The sequence below is a fragment of the Sminthopsis crassicaudata genome, chromosome 2 (assembly GCF_048593235.1).
Source record: "Sminthopsis crassicaudata isolate SCR6 chromosome 2, ASM4859323v1, whole genome shotgun sequence".
NCBI lineage: Eukaryota > Metazoa > Chordata > Mammalia > Dasyuromorphia > Dasyuridae > Sminthopsis > Sminthopsis crassicaudata.
Genome location: NC_133618.1, coordinates 620,085,969 through 620,102,566, shown reverse-complemented (window position 1 = coordinate 620,102,566; position 16,598 = coordinate 620,085,969). Strand labels below are relative to the sequence as shown.

The following is a 16,598-nucleotide window of genomic DNA, read 5'->3' as shown; positions in this document are numbered from 1 at the left end:
ATCTTGAATCAAATTCCTCCCCTTGACAAATTGTCCCCTACAGGTTCCAATTAATATTCCTAAAGCACAGATGTCAATCCCCGGCTCAAGAAGTTCAAATAACGCCCTCTTTTCTCGAACTTGTCTGGCTTTGGCTTTCCCGTCTAGAACTCATTACCATTATTCTCTCTCAGGCATGACAGCCAAAGCGTCCTACTTCCCCTACAGACCCTGATTTCTTCCTTCAATTACTTCTTTGCTCCTTTCTCTCTCACCCTCATGGAATCCCCGGACTCAGGCGCCATCCTCTATAGGAAGCCAATTTTGATCTCTCCCAGATATTTTGTATCCAGAGTGGTTTCTTTGTTTCTAGCTATCCATCCAATTCAGGCTCTTTGAGGACGGCCTCTTTCCTTATCTGTCTTCTTCTACCTGCGTCTGCCATGGTGTTTGCCATTAGGTGCTTAATAAATAGGAACTGGCGGAATAAGGAAGTGACTTGCCCCAAACCCCACAGGTGGTGCCTGGATTTCAAACCCACCCTTCTGATGCTCTCTGTGCTGCCGCTTGTCACCTGGTACAAACTTTGGCTCCACAGATAAGAAAATGGAGAACTGGAGAGAGTAGCTTGGTCTGCACATAGGTTGTGTCCTTCCCCCCCTCCCCCACGAAATATTGAAGGAGAAAAAGTAGATTCACTCTAAAAATAAATAAAAATAACCTTGATTATGGGCGGGCCAGGAAGGTTTATCCAAACCAGATGGCGGAGGGAGGGAGGGTGGGGGCGGCGTGTGTCCTGCTCTTGGGGCAGAGTGGAGGGGAGAGGGCGGCGGAGGCCAGGTGTGCCCCGGCCCTTCAGGTGGGCTGGGTGCAGGCCGGAGCGGGGGCTGAGACGGAGGGTGCAGGCCCCCCTCCCCTCCCCAGCCCAGAAGAGCTGCCGCTTTCGGGAGCTTGACTAGACCCTGGGGTCGGGGAGGCCGGCCAGGCTTTCAGCCTTTTCCCAGGGGACTTCAGGCTTGGCCCATCTCCTCCCCCGGGCAGGGAGTGTCCGCGCTTGGGGGCTCCGGCCGGGAGGGAAAATCCAGCCTCCAGGCCACTCCATTTTTGGGCCTGCGGGGGCCGACGATGACATCATTCCCAGCTGGCTTTCCGAGTCCTGGATACTGTATTGATCTGATTAGAGGCCCCTCAAAAAATGAGATTTCATTGAAAGAAAAGAAAAAAAAAAGCCCAAAACGTTACAGTGAAAAACACGCCGATTATAGAAAGTTTCCAACTTTTATAGCTGTGGCTGGGAGGGGGAGGGAGTGAAGCGGGGATGGGGCTGGGGAAGAGGGAAGTGCGCCCCATACTCTGACTACTATGGTACTTCCCCCCGCGTGGCAGCCCCGTCCCCCACCCCTTCCCGAGCCCCTGTTCTCCCCGCCCTCCCCGGGAGAGCCTGCCGGGACCGCCAGCAGCCGTTTCCTAGGTCAGCACCAGCCCGGCCCAGCCCGCCCAGCCCTCGCCAACGCGATCCCTCCATTCATGTCTTGACCGCAGCCGCTCCGGGATCGGCCCCCACTTCCAGGACTCGGCCTGGCGGCCGAAGATGCCGGCGGCTTCTCCAGCTCCCTCTCCCGACTCCCGGTAGACCAGGGGGTCGGACCCTGCGGGGTGCAGCCGGACTGAACCGCGCCTGGGCCCCGGGGACCCTTCCGGGGAGCGGCTCGGGGCTGCTTAGGAGGAGGGAGGAGGAGGAGGAGGAGGAGGAGAGGGAGGGTAAGTGCTCTCCAGGCTTTTGTTGGCTCTGGCCGGGGCTGCGGGGAGGAGGCGGGAGCCCCGAACTGGGGAGGTTCTGGGGGAAGGGAACGGCCCGGGCGGGAGCGAGTTCCCAGGAGCTGGGTGGGGGCGGCGGCGGCTTTTGTTCCCTAACGTGCCCTGCCTGGGAGCCCGGCCGCCCTCCGGGCCGGGCACGGAGCTGCCCCCAGGAGAAGTGGGCATTGTAGCTTTTGTTCTAGTCCGGGAGAAGGGAGGAGGATTGTACCGGGCTTCCCATCTCGTGTCTCTGCACTCCGACTTCCTCCCCCTGCCCGCGTATCCCCAGGCCGGCGGGGACCGGGGACGGTGCCCCCCCAACACATATTCACACACACACACACAGACACACTTACACTCACTCACACACAGAGACACACACAAGCACATACACACAGACAGACACATGCACACTCTCACACACAGACACACACTCACACAGACACACAGGCACACAGTCACACACAGACACACACTCACACAGACACACAAGCACACACACAGACACACACACACACAGACACACACTCACACAGACACACAAGCACACACACAGACACACACACAGACACACACTCACTCACACAGACACACACTCACTCACACAGACACACACTCACACAGACACACAGGCACACACTCACACAGACACACAAGCACACACACAGACACTCACACAGACACACAGGCACACAGTCACACACAGACACACACTCACACAGACACACAAGTACACACACAGACACACTCACACAGACACACAAGCACACACACGGACACACACACAGACACACACTCACTCACACAGGCACACACACAGACACACACTCACACAGACACACAAGCACACAGTCACACACAGACACACAAGCACATAGTCACACACAGGCACACACTCACACAGACACTCACACAAGCACACACACACACAGACACACACTCACTCACACAGGCACACAGTCACACACAGACACACATTCACACACACACAAGCACACAGTCACACACAGACACACACTCACACAGACACACAAGCAGACACACTCACACAGACTCTCACACAAGCACACACACACAGACACATGCACACACAGGGACACACACACAGACACACACTCACTCACACTCACACAGACACACACACGCTCACCAGTCACACCAGAGCACACTCTAAACGCAGGTACTCTGGATGATAGGACCGATGATTATACGGTAGGCAGACTGTAAGGAGATTCAGAGTCATCTCTACTTTTCTACTTAACCCCAGGGAGTCTTGGGAATGGGTTACAGGGTCTGTCTACCCAGCACCGCTGCCTCAGGTTTCCCCAAGAGTCCCATAGAATCCCTAAGAAGAGGGAGATTCCCTCCGCCCCCTCAGCTCAATTCTTTCCTTTTCTCCCGGACCCCTAACACGAGTTCCATTTCCCATGTGCGGAATATATGATTTATACGGGTCCGACTCTGGGCGCCCCAGGAGTTGAGCGGGAAGGAGGGGGATCAGTACGGACTCTGAGAAAGACCGGGAGGACTTCCTGAGAGCGGTGGGACCCGAGCCGGGTCTTAAAGGATGGGGGAGGATTCGGAGCAGGGTCTCCTTTTGGAGTTTCTCCGGGCAGCTGGACGTGTGGGCCTGTGGGCCGGCAGAGGCACAGAGATGGAAGTCAGTGTGTAAGAGAGGGGATGGCCAGGAGAAGGGTCCCAGGGAGGACAGGATGTGTGCGGGGAGAAGCAGATAATTGCGGATGGAGAGAAAACAGAGACTGTAATCAGAGGCTGCTTGAGAGGGTAGAGGAGTGGGCACAAAAACTGGCTTTGAAAATTATGGTGAGTTTGGCTGAGAGGGGAAAGTTAGTGACTTGGCTGGTTTGGAAAAAGGAGACACTAAGTGGGAATGAGCAGTGTCTTTAATCCCTCTGGCTGTATCTGTAATGAACTGATTCAGTTACTTTTTGATCCACTCTTGTTAATAACTATTTCCCCACAGCCAAATTTCAATAGCTATTGATAGATTGATTACTAGAGTGAGAGTTTATCCGTAAGCCAACCTCATCAACTAATGCTCCCTTAAGTAGAATAGGATAAGATTCAGAGGTAAAAGTTGTTAGAGACTATCTGGGGGGGAGGGGGGAGAAGATTTTAATTTATTCTTTGTCCCCAAACTCATTTGGCAAAATCTGGAGAAGCACAAAGACCCCACCTCAGAATCGAGTTTGTAAATTCAGATAATAAAATGCATAGATTTAAAAGGAAACTAAGGACATGGAAATAAAGATGTCATTTCCTCTCCTCCACCCCCCATATAAATTCATGGACCTCTAAAATCCATCTTCCAGGTTAAAACATATATATTCTGGCTCCTTCAGAAGTGGAAACCAAGGTCTGAAAAAAGAGGAGGAATTAAAAAATATTTTAATTTATTTCATTAAATATGCATGTAAAAGAATCATTAACATTCATTTTTGAAAAAATGAGGTACAAATTCTCTCCCTTCTTCCTGTGTTTTTCTCCACTCCTGGAGAAGGCAATCAATATGATGTTAATTATACATGTGGAGTCACAGAACGTATTAGCAGTGTTGCAAAAGAAATACAGAATCATCTCCCTTGACCACCATCAATCAAGATTTATTCTGCAATTTAGTCTTAGAAAGTTCCCTAAAGGCACTAAGAACTCCTGATTTTCCCTGAGTGACTTATTCAGTATTTGTTTGAAACTGGACTTAAAATCAGGTGTTCCTGACTCTGTGTAACCAGGTCTCCAGCCACTCACTGTGCTCAGCTGGTTCTCTAAGCAAATCAATATGTAAGCAATAATAAGAACTCATTTGCTTGTGAAGCCCTCTTTGATCCTCACAATAATCCCCTGAGACAGGCGGGGCAGGCATTTGGATCTTTGGGTTAACAGATCATAGGCTTGGAATTTAGAGCTGGAAGATGCCTTAAAGGTCATCTAGAATTAGACAAACCCCCTTATGTTACAGTTGTGAACACTGAAAACCAGAAAGACTTTGAGCCCAAGATTGTTGTCATTCAGATGTTTTTCAGTCATCTCTGACTCTGTGAGGTTTTCTTGGCAAAGATACTGGAGTGGTTTGCCATTCTGGGTCATTTTACAGGTGAGGAAACTGAGGCAAATGGGTTAGATGACTTGCCCAGGGTCATGCAGCTAGTAAATATCTGAGGCTGGATTAGAATTCAGATCTTCATGATTCCCAACTTGATGATCTATGTGTTACCTAGCTGACCAATCCCAAAATTACACAGGAAATAAATGGTGGAGCAGGGATTTAAAGTCAGATCTTGGAACTCCCAAATTCAGCGCTCTTTATTCTGCATCCCAGTTCTTCCTGAAAGCTGAGGCTCATAGATTTAGAGTTGGAAGGGACCTTAGTGGTCATCTGGTCATCTAGAAACTCTGAGACTCAGACAGAGAGTAAGTGATTTGCCCAAAGTCAAAAAGTTAGGAAGAAGAGGAGTTGAGATTTTAATTGGAAGTCCACCAATTTTCTAATCCTAAATGGCACCGTTGTGCATAGATGGAGGAGTCTGGCCACAGACCTCACTGTGTGACTCTTGGCTAGTCACCTAACCTTGTTTACCTCAGTTTACTAATCTGTAACTAAAATCTGTAACTGTATTAAATGAGTTGGAGAAGGAAATGTAAAATTTTAGCAGTGATTGCTAAGAAACCCCAGATGGGGTCATAAGGAGTAAGACATGACTGAACTATAACAAAACTTCCCAATCTAACCCTGTCTCCACTCCAGTGAGCTGTTTGTTCCAGGTTGAGGAAACTTTAAGCTAGTATTTGAACCCCGTCTTCTGATGTTTGGGTAGAAACACTCTCTCTCTCTCTCTCTCTCTCTCTCTCTCTCTCTCTCTCTCTCTCTCTCTCTCTCTCTCTCTCTCTCTCTCTTTCTCTCTCTCTCTCTCTCTCTCTCTCTCTCTCTCTCTCTCTCTCTCTCTCTCTCTCTCTCTGTCTCTTTCTCTCTCTCTCTCACACACACACACACACACACACACACACACACACACACACAACTAAGCAATCTCTTTAAGAAAGATGTCTGACATAATTGTATGACTTGCCTGTTTACTTGAAAGACACTATTAAATCAATGTGAGTCTTCCCTCCAATACAGATGGCAAACTTTCCACAATTTAAAAGACTGGACTTGAGTTTCTGAGGCTGGGAAAAAAGTCACCTCCTTGAGACCATGCCTGTGCTGAACTTTCTTGAATTAAGCCTTAGACAGGAGAAATTACCTCTTTCCCAGGACAGGACATGTCCTAGCTGGCATCCTCCTGGCATAAGCATGCAGAATCTACCCCCTACAATAATGTTTCTGTCAGGGATGGAGGGAAAGGGGCTAGCAGAGGAAGACATAACTGGGGGTTGAAAAACAAATCTCCTTTTTTGAGATTTTGGCTTATTAACTGTTTGAATTTGAGGGACGCTGTTGAGTGCTCTTGGGTCTTCATTAATTCAAGGCCTCTTCTTGGAACCCTTCTTTAGAAGTTAGTTACTTCAGGGTAATTTCTGTAAAACAGTGCTTTGCTTATATGACTTCCTTATGTCATGTCCAGGCTCACACTGGGAGTAGCTCTGCTGCCTGTGCCCCAGGGCATGTGTAGCAAGATGGGTGCTTTGGATGTATGATTAATACTGACATCTAAACCTTCTCCCTGGGATGGACTAGGCTGGGCTTGACTGATCTCTGAGTAACATCTGATGATCATCTCTTATAGTAAAATGTGTATTTTAAATTATATTTAAATAAATAAAATATAAATATATTGTGATATAATATTATATAATATATAGTAATGAATAAATCTAATACAAATATAAATATATAAAAAGTGTACATAATCTATATGTGTATATGTATTTAAGTGCCCTATTCTTCCCCTCCCAACACACAAACACACACATTCATATCCAAGTTCCTCTCTTTCATCAAGGTCTCATTCTGATATCAGGAAGCTTTTTTTTTTTACTTTCCTTTATGATTCAACACCTTCATCTCCTTCCTCAGGTAAACATGATCTCTTCTTATTTAAATTTCTCCTAACTCTTCAACTAGAGCTGACTTTTCCTTCTCTTATGTTATATTTGCCTTATATTTTACTGGTATGAGCTTGTCTTATCTCCCAATTAGATTGTAAACTCAGAGAGCAGGATTTGTAACATGGAATCATAGATTTTGAGCTGGAAGAGACTCTAGACTATCTATCCCAGCCCCTTCATTTTATAGATGAGAACCCTGAAGTAGAGAGAAGTTAAGTTATATGATAAGGATCATACAACGAATAAATGTCTGGGATGGGATTTGGATCCAAAGCTTTCTGACCAAGTCTAGTGCTCTATCCACAATGTCACACTCCCTCTTCACTGCTTCATGCCTTATCCTGGTGAGGAGGTTACCCTGGTTTCTAGAAAACAACAGCTCTCAGACAGATGCCGGGTGTAGTTGGGCCTGCTAAGCCAGAAAGATTTTGAGTCTGGGCCCAGTGTCAGAGGACCAGCTAGTTCAAATAGAATCACTCCCAGCAGTATGGACACCAGGTAATGATTTTTTTTTTGCCACAGAAACTCTTACAAAGAAACTCTACAAAGTCATGGAACTAAATCAATCATTCCTCTCCTAGGACATGCCATGGCTAGCATCCTCCTGGAGCAGACACACAAGAGCGTGTCTGACATGGAGAGCGTGAATGGGGGCTGAAAAACAAATCTACTTTTCGGGGGATTTGGCTTGATGACTGGCTGAATTCAGTGGGAATGAAATCATAGATGTTTAAAGGAAGTATTTGAAGTCTTATAGGGGAGTACAGATGAGTGGAACCAGGGTTTACAGTGGAATGGGAAGTGTACACAAATAATTTTGTAATAACTTACATTTCTCAGCATCACAGTTTTAGAATTGGACGGGATCTAGAGTCCAGGTAATACAATCTTTGTATCATGCTAAGCTGGCATTTGTATTATGCCAAATGACCCCCTCTGGGGTTTTTCTTGGCAAAGATACTAGAGTGGTTTGGCATTTCCTTTTCCAGCTCATTTTATAGATGAACAAACTGAGGCAAACAGGGTTAAGTGACTTGCCCAGGATCACACAAATTGGAAGTGTCTGGGGTCAGATCTGAACTCAGGAAAAATGAGTCCTCCTGACCCCAGAGCTGGTACTCTATCCCCTGCACCACCACAACAAACAATTATTTGTATCATGCCAGTTTCTCTTTAAAATAAAGGGCCAATTTTTTTAAACATTAGTTTTTTTTTTTCCTGTGATGTTGAATGGCCCATGGCATAGAAACCCCATAATCTCTGAAAGGTTTAGAGTCCCCCCAGAGGGTAATGCTGGGGTGCATGGTGGGCTTGAATACCCTGTAATATTTTGTGCATGAAGAGTGACTTGGGGAAAATGACATAAAAGAAGTCACCAGAGAAATGTATGACTAGAAACAAGATGGGCCAGTCATCTAACAAGAATATGAGATAATGCATAGATAGCCTGGAGACATGTTCCATTGCTTTCTGCCAATAGCAGAGGAGTGTGAAGAAAGCTTTTCTCTTGAGTTTCTTCCTAGGAAAAATAGGATATTAGAGATGGAAAGGTCCCCAGAGATCATCTAGAACAACAATCTTATTTTTTCTAGGAGAAATCTGAGGTCAAGAGATTGGTCCCATATGTGTCCTAGCTAGGATTTGAAACCAACTGTTCTGACTTTCTGCTCTGCCCATTCCATTACTCTACAGCTGCCTCTTGGGGCAAAAGTTTCTACTGCTTTTCCTTTTCAGACTTCCACTTCCCACTCCACACAGCCCCCTCCCACTTCCATTTTCATCAATTGGTCTTTTCTCTCTCCATCTGTCTCCAGACCCCTGTGGTTTCGGCTGTTGGCTAGTTCCTGGGCTGGTGCACAGAGGCCTTATTCATCACTCCTCCTCCTTTCAGGTGCTTTATAGTTTTTGCCCTTGGGGTCCCAGCAAAGGGAAGCCGAATGGGGAAGAAAAGAGGCAATATGGCAGAGTGTAAAGAGTCATGCATGTTGGATCAAAGAATCTAGATGCAGATTCCAGCTCTGCCACTTGTTAGTTGTGTAATGTTGGGCAAATTCTTTCTTCTTTCTGGGATCACTTTCCACATCTGTAAAATAAGACAGTTGGACCCGGTGAGATCTAAGGTACCTTTCAGGTCCATATCATCAAGCTGTGGAAGGCAAGGGCAAGGGAGCTAGACCAGTGTCTAGGATGGATCAGAATCTGTTTAATGAGTGTTTTATTCCTTAAATTTTTCTAGGTTTGGGGAAAGGGAAGTACTCCCATTGTGGCCTTTGATGGAGAAGTGAGCAGAAGGGCTGTACCTTCTTGGACTTGGTCTAAACTCCCCGGGACAGCTGGGCTGAGGATATATCTGGTTGCATTTGGGCACTGCCTTCAGGGTGGGGTGGGAAAGAAAGGATATCCAGGGAATTCTGGCCTATGTCCAGTGGGGATTAGTCAGATCATATGATGGGTAGGAAGTTTTCTCCAGTCACACCATGTGATGGGACTGTGTCTTCCCCCAAGGTCTGGGTCATATCCAGGTGGAACGATAGGCTCAGATTAGCCTACTGTTTCAGTCCTACTACTTTGGGACCTGAATTTCCTGCTCTGGGGAGGTGAGGAGCTGGGAGAGCATCCGTGGTTTCTGGGGGGACCCTTAGTATACACATGATACATCAGTGGAGGATCTCCCTCCAGTGTAATAACACGAGTCCATCATGTAGGTTTCAGCTCCTTCCCCTGGGAAAAGGTCTCATGGGGGTAGAATTCTCTCAAAGATTATGGTCACAATTCCTTTAGGAGTCATTGCACCTTCTTCTGAAAAGCAGCATGACACAGTACAAAAAGACCCTGGATTTGGGATCCTAGGTTCACATCTTGCCTCTTCTACTTACTTTCTGTGTATCTTTGGGCATCACTCTGGGAAATGGCTCTCTTATCAGAAAAATGAGAAAGTGGATTAGATGGCCCCTAAGTTCTCTTTTAGATCTGAGTCTATGTTCCTATAGTTTTCCTCCTCTACTTCCCAGTGACCTACCCCATGCCATCCCACCAGCTGGTGCAACCTGGCATGGGGCAATGGTAGGGAGAAGGAGAAGCAGAAATTGTCACTATGACCTTGGGAAAGCTTCTTTCCCTCAGTTTTTTCATCTGTAAAATGAGGGTGTTTGGCTACATACTCCCTAAACTCCCTTCAAATCCTCAATCTGTGATCCTGTGATTTTAGATGCAACAAATAAGTGTTTGCTATAAATCTATAAAGGGAAACCTAGTTAGAAGGGTGTGTGTGTGTGTGTGTGTGTGTGTGTGTGTGTGTGTGTGTGTGTGTGTGTGAGAGAGAGAGAGAGAGAGAGAGAGAGAGAGAGAGAGAGAGAGAGAGAGAGAAAGAGAGAGAGACAGATAGAGAGAGAGACAGAGACACAGAGAGAGAGAGACAGAGAGACAGAGACAGAGACACACAGAGACAGAGAAGAAAGAAAGAGGGAGGGAGGGAGAAAGAGATACAGAGGAAAGAGAGAGAGAGAAACAGAGACAGAAAGAAACCAAGAGAGAGAGAGAAAGAAACTCTTTCATCTCCTTCTCCAAAGAGTGTGTTGTCATGTAGTCAAGATAGCATTGGCTGAAGAATCTTAGCCTAAAGTCGATCAAGGATGGATTGAGAGGCAGTTGGAAAGGATTGAACATCCTGTGTGTTTGTGTGGGCAGAAGTGGTTAAAGAAAGTTATCCCAGATTCTTAATATTCTGTAGATTTCAGAACCTACCTGTGAGCAGGAGTCCCTGTTATGATGACATCCCAACAAATGGTCAGCCAGCTTCTGGTTTAAAACCTAAGTGAGGTGGAACCCATTATTTGCAAAGGTAGTCTCTTCCCCTTCCCTCCTCTTTTTATAAATTAAATTGTATTTTTTGAATTAACAAAAATCCATTGTTCACCCTTCCACCATTCCACCTCTTTTGGGAAAAAAAAAACATCCTTGTAACAAATAAGCACAGACAAGCAAATATATATTTCCACATTGGCCATATGCAAAAAATGCACATCTCAATCTGTCCACTATCTCCTTATCTGGAGGTAGGTAGTATGTTTCATCCTAGATCTTCCAGAATCGCAATTGGGTTATTATGTTAATCAGAATTTTGAAATATTTCAAAGTTGTTTGTCTTTACAATGGTGTTATTGAATAAGTCATTCTCCTCACTTCATTCTGCATCTATTCATACAAATTTTTATCAAGGTAAACATCCCTTCTCCCAGGTAAACATTCTCAGGTCCTTCAGCTGATTCTTTTAAGAATTTAAATTCTCTCTCCATCCTGGTTTCCTTCATCTAGATTGTTTCCTAGTCATCAATATCCTTCCTACAGGGTGACAACCAACATGGACCCTACTCTTCAGAAGTGTTCTGATTTGGGTAGAGTATATATAGCAGGACCACAACTCTGCTTGTTCTGGATGCAGCACCTCGCCAAGGCTCTCATTGGTTTCAGGATTGTGCTATTGATTTGCATTGAGTTTGAAATTAATGCACTCCTCTTCCACCATATCTGCCCCATTCTGTCCTTGTGCAGGTGATTTTTGAAATCCAAGTAGGATTTTTTGTTTATCCCTATTAAATTTCACCCGACTGGTTTGGCCCTTTGTTCCAGCCCACGGATTCTAGAAGATTATGTCATCCATTGTGTTTTCAGACCTCCACAGTATTACTTAAGATTCTATAAATTTAATAACTATACTACAACCTAAGTCTTCTTCCAAGTCATTATTAAAGACATGGATGGAGCCTTGTTTCACTGTACCAGAGTCATCCCCTCAAGTTGATATCCATCCATTAGTCACCTCTGTTTGGTCATTGTTATTCAACAAATTCTAAATTCATTAAACTGTATTATTAAAACTCTCCATAACTTCCCATTTCATTCACAAAAATCCAGTGAAAATCTCATCAGATGAGTTGTAGAAATCAGGCACTCTTTGTCAATGGAATGACCCTGATCAATTTAATGACTTTGTCAAGAAAGGAAATGAGATTAATCTGGCATGGGTTGTTCTTGATGGACCCATGCTGGATTCTATTGATCTCTGGCTCCCTTTCTAACCATTTACAAACCGGCACTTGATGAATGTGGCCTAGAATTCCACCAAGAATCGACATTAAATCCATTGGCCTCTATTTTGGGGAATTAACCTTCCAATCTTTGAAAATCAGAGCAATTCTTGCTTTTCTGCAGTCTTGCAGTATCTTTCCTATTCTCCCTAATTCTTCAGGAATCAGTGACACTGGTCAGCAATCATTCACCAGTTGTTGGTATTTCTTCTCCAATATCAGATTCAATTCAACAGAATTAGCCACAAAGAACTTAAGTTTTATTGGGAGCAAATGCTCCGAGAGATAACATGTAGAGTGGAAAAAACTCTGGATATAGAGTCAGGACAATATTCGCTATGTGATGACAATTTTGTTTTTCTCAACATTAGTTTCCTCATCTATAAAATGGGAGTAATGATAGTAACCTTCATACTATTGTAAGTAAATTTAGTTGGGTTTGTAACTTGTACCCCCAGGTTCTGGAGTTTCATTCTTGGAGGCTGATCCCAAATTAGTATCTCTTGACTTGTTATGCCCTGTCTGCCCCATGGTTTATTCTGGGATAGTTTAGCACATACCTTTCATCTAGGTTTCCACAGATATAGGAACCAGCATCATCAGTTAATTGCATCCTAAGGATGACACAGATAGAACTTGTAAAGGATTTGCAAAAGCCCATAAACAAATGCAGAAAACACATAAAAAGATTCAGGGTAGCTCATAAACAGTAAGAGAATTCTTCTTCCTCTCTGGTAAGCAGTTCTGGATCTGGAGCTGCCTCTAGTTCTGGACTACCTGGCTTGCAGACAGGCAGTGCTCCAATGTTTGAGTCCCTCTTTTATCCAATAAGTGTGGTTTCCCCAGGGAATCCCAGTGGGCCCACCTTCAGAGTCCTGCAGAGGCAAACAGCTGATGGCTTAGCTTCCTTTTACCACTGGACACACACCTAACAATCCACAATAATAGTGTACAAAGGCCAGACTCCTTGTTTCTCTGGATGGACGGTGTGTGTGAACATGTTTGCCTCTGCTGTGTGACTGCAGGAAGACTCTTAGGGTTCTCTCCAGGTGAGAAGGATAAAGGGGGAAAAAACTGTTTCCTCCCACAAGAACTCAAGCTTAATAGTACACCTTGAAGGCAGCCCCCATCAATGAAGGACCAGCCCCCAGGAGATATCAAAGGAGGACTTCATGTTCTTCTTGTTGTTCTAAAAAAGTTACAGCAGATAAGCCCATAAAACTAATGAGGGGAACTGCCTTGATCAACCCCCCTACACATGATACTTATAAAACTTGGCACACATATGTCGGCATCCAGTAAGGCAAATCTGAGTATGAATTAGGCCCTTTGTAGAATTTGCCTCCTGTGCAATATGGCAATTGCTGTGTATTTAAAAAAATGCAAACTCATTTCTCAGTCTTTCATCAAAACATAATTGGAGAGATCAGCTTCTGCAGCAAAAATGATCTAATCCATCCCAGAGCCAGCTAGCTTTGACCTTGACATTTCCCGCTGTTGGGATTCCTCTCTAATACTGGTCTGCTTCATTTGGCTGTGGGTAACTGAGGATTGCTTGTAGGTCTGTTGGAAGGAGGTGGGTGGACTGAGCCACCATGTCTCCCTCCTCTCTACCCAGCTTGGCTATTCTAAGGATTCTGAGAAGGGAAACCTGCTGAAGATGCTGGGAAAATCTTGGCTCCACCCTGGCGTTTTTTATTGCCTTTGTGGAAGATAAAGCCTTAGCCTGACTCACCCAGAAAGCATCTGGGGAAGAGAAAATGGATTCATTTTATTAGGTGGGATCCCAGAGCTTGCAAGCAGCTTTGGGAAGATGGCCCTGGAAACCCAAGGGCCGGAGCTGATTCACCCTTGGAGAAAACAGTCAACTATTGTGGTTTCCCCAAGAGATGCCACTGGGCCTAACTCCAGAACTCCCAGAATAGAATTCCCTTAAGAAATGGCAACTTAGTTCTTAATCCTGACTTGGCAACTAAGAGGCGATTTCATTTCATTATTATTATTCTTATGTAGCATTTACGTAGGTTTTCAAGGCAAGTTATAGTTGTCATCTCATTTGATTCTTATAAGTCTGTGAGAGATGCCATCATTATCCCATTATGCAGATGTGGAAACTGAGGCAAAGAAAGGTTGAATAGCTAGTAAGTATTTGAGGAAGGATTTGAACTGAGGTCCTCCTGACTTCGGCTCTAGAACTCTATTCACTGTATGACCTACCTGCCTCAGATCTTTATATAAGGTAAAAAGAAAATTGTGTTCCTTCATATTAATTGTATCTCTCTGGGCTGTAACATGAGGGCGTTGGTCTTGATAATCCCTGAGGTTTCTTCCCATTCTAACAACATTCCATGTTCAAACGTCTCTTCCAGGATAAGTTTTTGTGTCTGTGTTCCAACATTCTATGCTCTTTAGCCTCTTCCATCCCTTGCCGTCAGGGAGATGCATTTCCACCCTGGGGGACCTTTTCAACAGCCACACTGGAGTAGGGAGGAGGAAGAAAGGAGAAGAGACAGTTTGTGCTTTTAAGAGGTTTTTTCTGATGGGACATTGCACAAAGATCTTTTAAGTCCCTTCCTACTCAGAAATCTGTGAAAATCTGTGTTCTTTGCAAGAATGTCTCCTCCTTACTGCACAAAACTCTTGGTCTCCCGAGACTCTGGAGTCAGGAGTGATTCCCAATCACTGCAGTAGTTAACTGGGTCATAGAGTTTTGCTGATAAATCTTATCAACCTTGACAAGGAATCACATAACCTCCTGGTTGGAAAAGATCTTAGAGGCCATTTCGTTCAATGTGTAGCTGAAACAAGGATGCTCTCTTCATCATATCTAATAACCCACTGTTTTTCATTCCATTTTAGGAAATCTGTAACTAGGAGCATGTTGGTAAAATGTTTAACAACCAGCTTCTGGTGGGGGGGGATTGCACCCATGACACCCTTTTAAGTTTAATCTGATTTATTAACATTTCTCCATCTCATTATTAAATCTAGACACTATTCCAAAAACAACAATTATCAAACCCTGATTTGTAGCATTGCTGATTTCTGAAATTTAAATGCTCATGCTATATACATTTAACAACTAGAGTGGTTTGCCATTCCTTCTCCAGTCATTTTACAAAATGAGAAAACTGAGGGAAACAGGGGTAAGTGGCTTGCCCAAGGTCACCCAGCTAATATGTCTGAGGTTGGATTTGAATCCAGGATTTCCTGTCTCCAGACCCAGCTCTCTAACCACAGAAATCCATCTAGCTGGGCTTGGAGAGTCCTCACGGACTTACCTAAAAGTCACATTACTGATCACAGTTCATGGTGGCCAGAGGAGGTGCTGGGATGTGGAGGGGTACTGGTGGGTGAGAATGGAAGGAAAATGTTCCCAGATTTCAGCAGCTGTGGGAAGCCTGGTTCTGTGGGAGTCACTCAGCTCTCTTTTCAGAAGCCCTAATTTGATAGAGGAGGCAAACCTCTCTCACATATTATTTAAATGGCAGAGAAAGGACACACATGTGGACATGGAGAACACACCCATTAAGAGGCTTAATTTGTACTCTTTTGCCAATTCGGGACATCCAGGATAGATGCTGTACCTCTAAAATGAGATTCCTGTGAAAGAAAAAAAATACATAAGCACACACTGAGAAGTAACACCAAATATAGGCTGCACTTGGGTTTTATATAAGCCATATTTGGGGGGAAAAAAGCGTGGCCTACTTTCAGACCAATAGAGTACTAATTTCGGTTCTGTGGTACTAGCTGCATTCTGGGAGGGAGGGGTCAGGAGTGGAAGTGCAGGAAGGAATGGAGTGGCTGGGTCGAGTGGGATTAAGCTGGGGAGCCTTTCTAAGGCTTAGAGAACTTCATTTTTTTTAGCTCAGGCTCCAGATGGGCTCCAAACCCCTGCAAGAGATTAACTACCTGGAAGGGCACATCTGGCCAACATGGCCCAGGTCAAGTGAGTTCAGGCAAGGGGAGGTTTCCAATAAATTGTCATAGAACAGTCGCCCATCCCTCTGTCAGATGAAGCAATATTTATAAAGCACTTTGCACATGCTTGGCACATAGCCCGGCTTATTAATAAGGGCCTGTTCCCTTTCCTCCCTTCCCTCCCCTGCTCCCATTCTCCTTCTCTGTCCTAGTAGCTCTTATCATTTTCCTCTCACTCCCCTTCCAGGGAGAGTGAGTGGATCGAGCTTTCTTTCTTTTTTGTTTCTAAGAGCTTGAAAACTTGTTTACTCATTTATTTTCTTTCTCTTTTTTCCTTTAACTTCTGCTTTGTTTTTATTAATATCCTTTTATTTTCAAAACACATGCAAAGATAGTTTTCAACATTCACCCTTGTAAAATCTTGTGTTCTAAAATTTTTTCCCCTACCTCCCCCCTTCCCTAGATAGCAAGTAATCCAATGTAGGTTAAATATGTGCAATTCTTCCAAACATGTCTGTTGGATCGAACTTTCAAAGGCATTGGTGGCTGCAAGTTCATAGAACCATGGACTTCTAGTCCGAACCTAAACAGCCCTTACAAATATCCTCCAACCTGCTCGTATTGCAGACATTGTGACCTGGAGAAAAGGCATTTCTTGCTTAGAGCCAGAGGGCAAATTAGTGAGTTTACATTTAGGATGAGGACTTCTCCAGTTAAGGTCAGTAGCTAAAAAGGGGCATG

At 44.8% G+C, this 16,598-nt stretch overlaps 1 protein-coding gene across 2 annotated transcripts in view; it reads left to right on the top strand.

Moving 5' to 3' along the window:
- Positions 1-1,410: 1,410 nt before the first annotated feature.
- The window catches only part of CD276 (CD276 molecule), a 48,505-nt gene continuing 33,317 nt past the window's right edge, over positions 1,411-16,598 (top strand). For both annotated transcript variants that reach the window (XM_074296241.1, XM_074296240.1), the window contains exon 1: positions 1,411-1,740. The gene's annotated coding sequence lies outside the window, so the exon portion shown is untranslated. The remainder of the gene's footprint in view (positions 1,741-16,598) is intronic.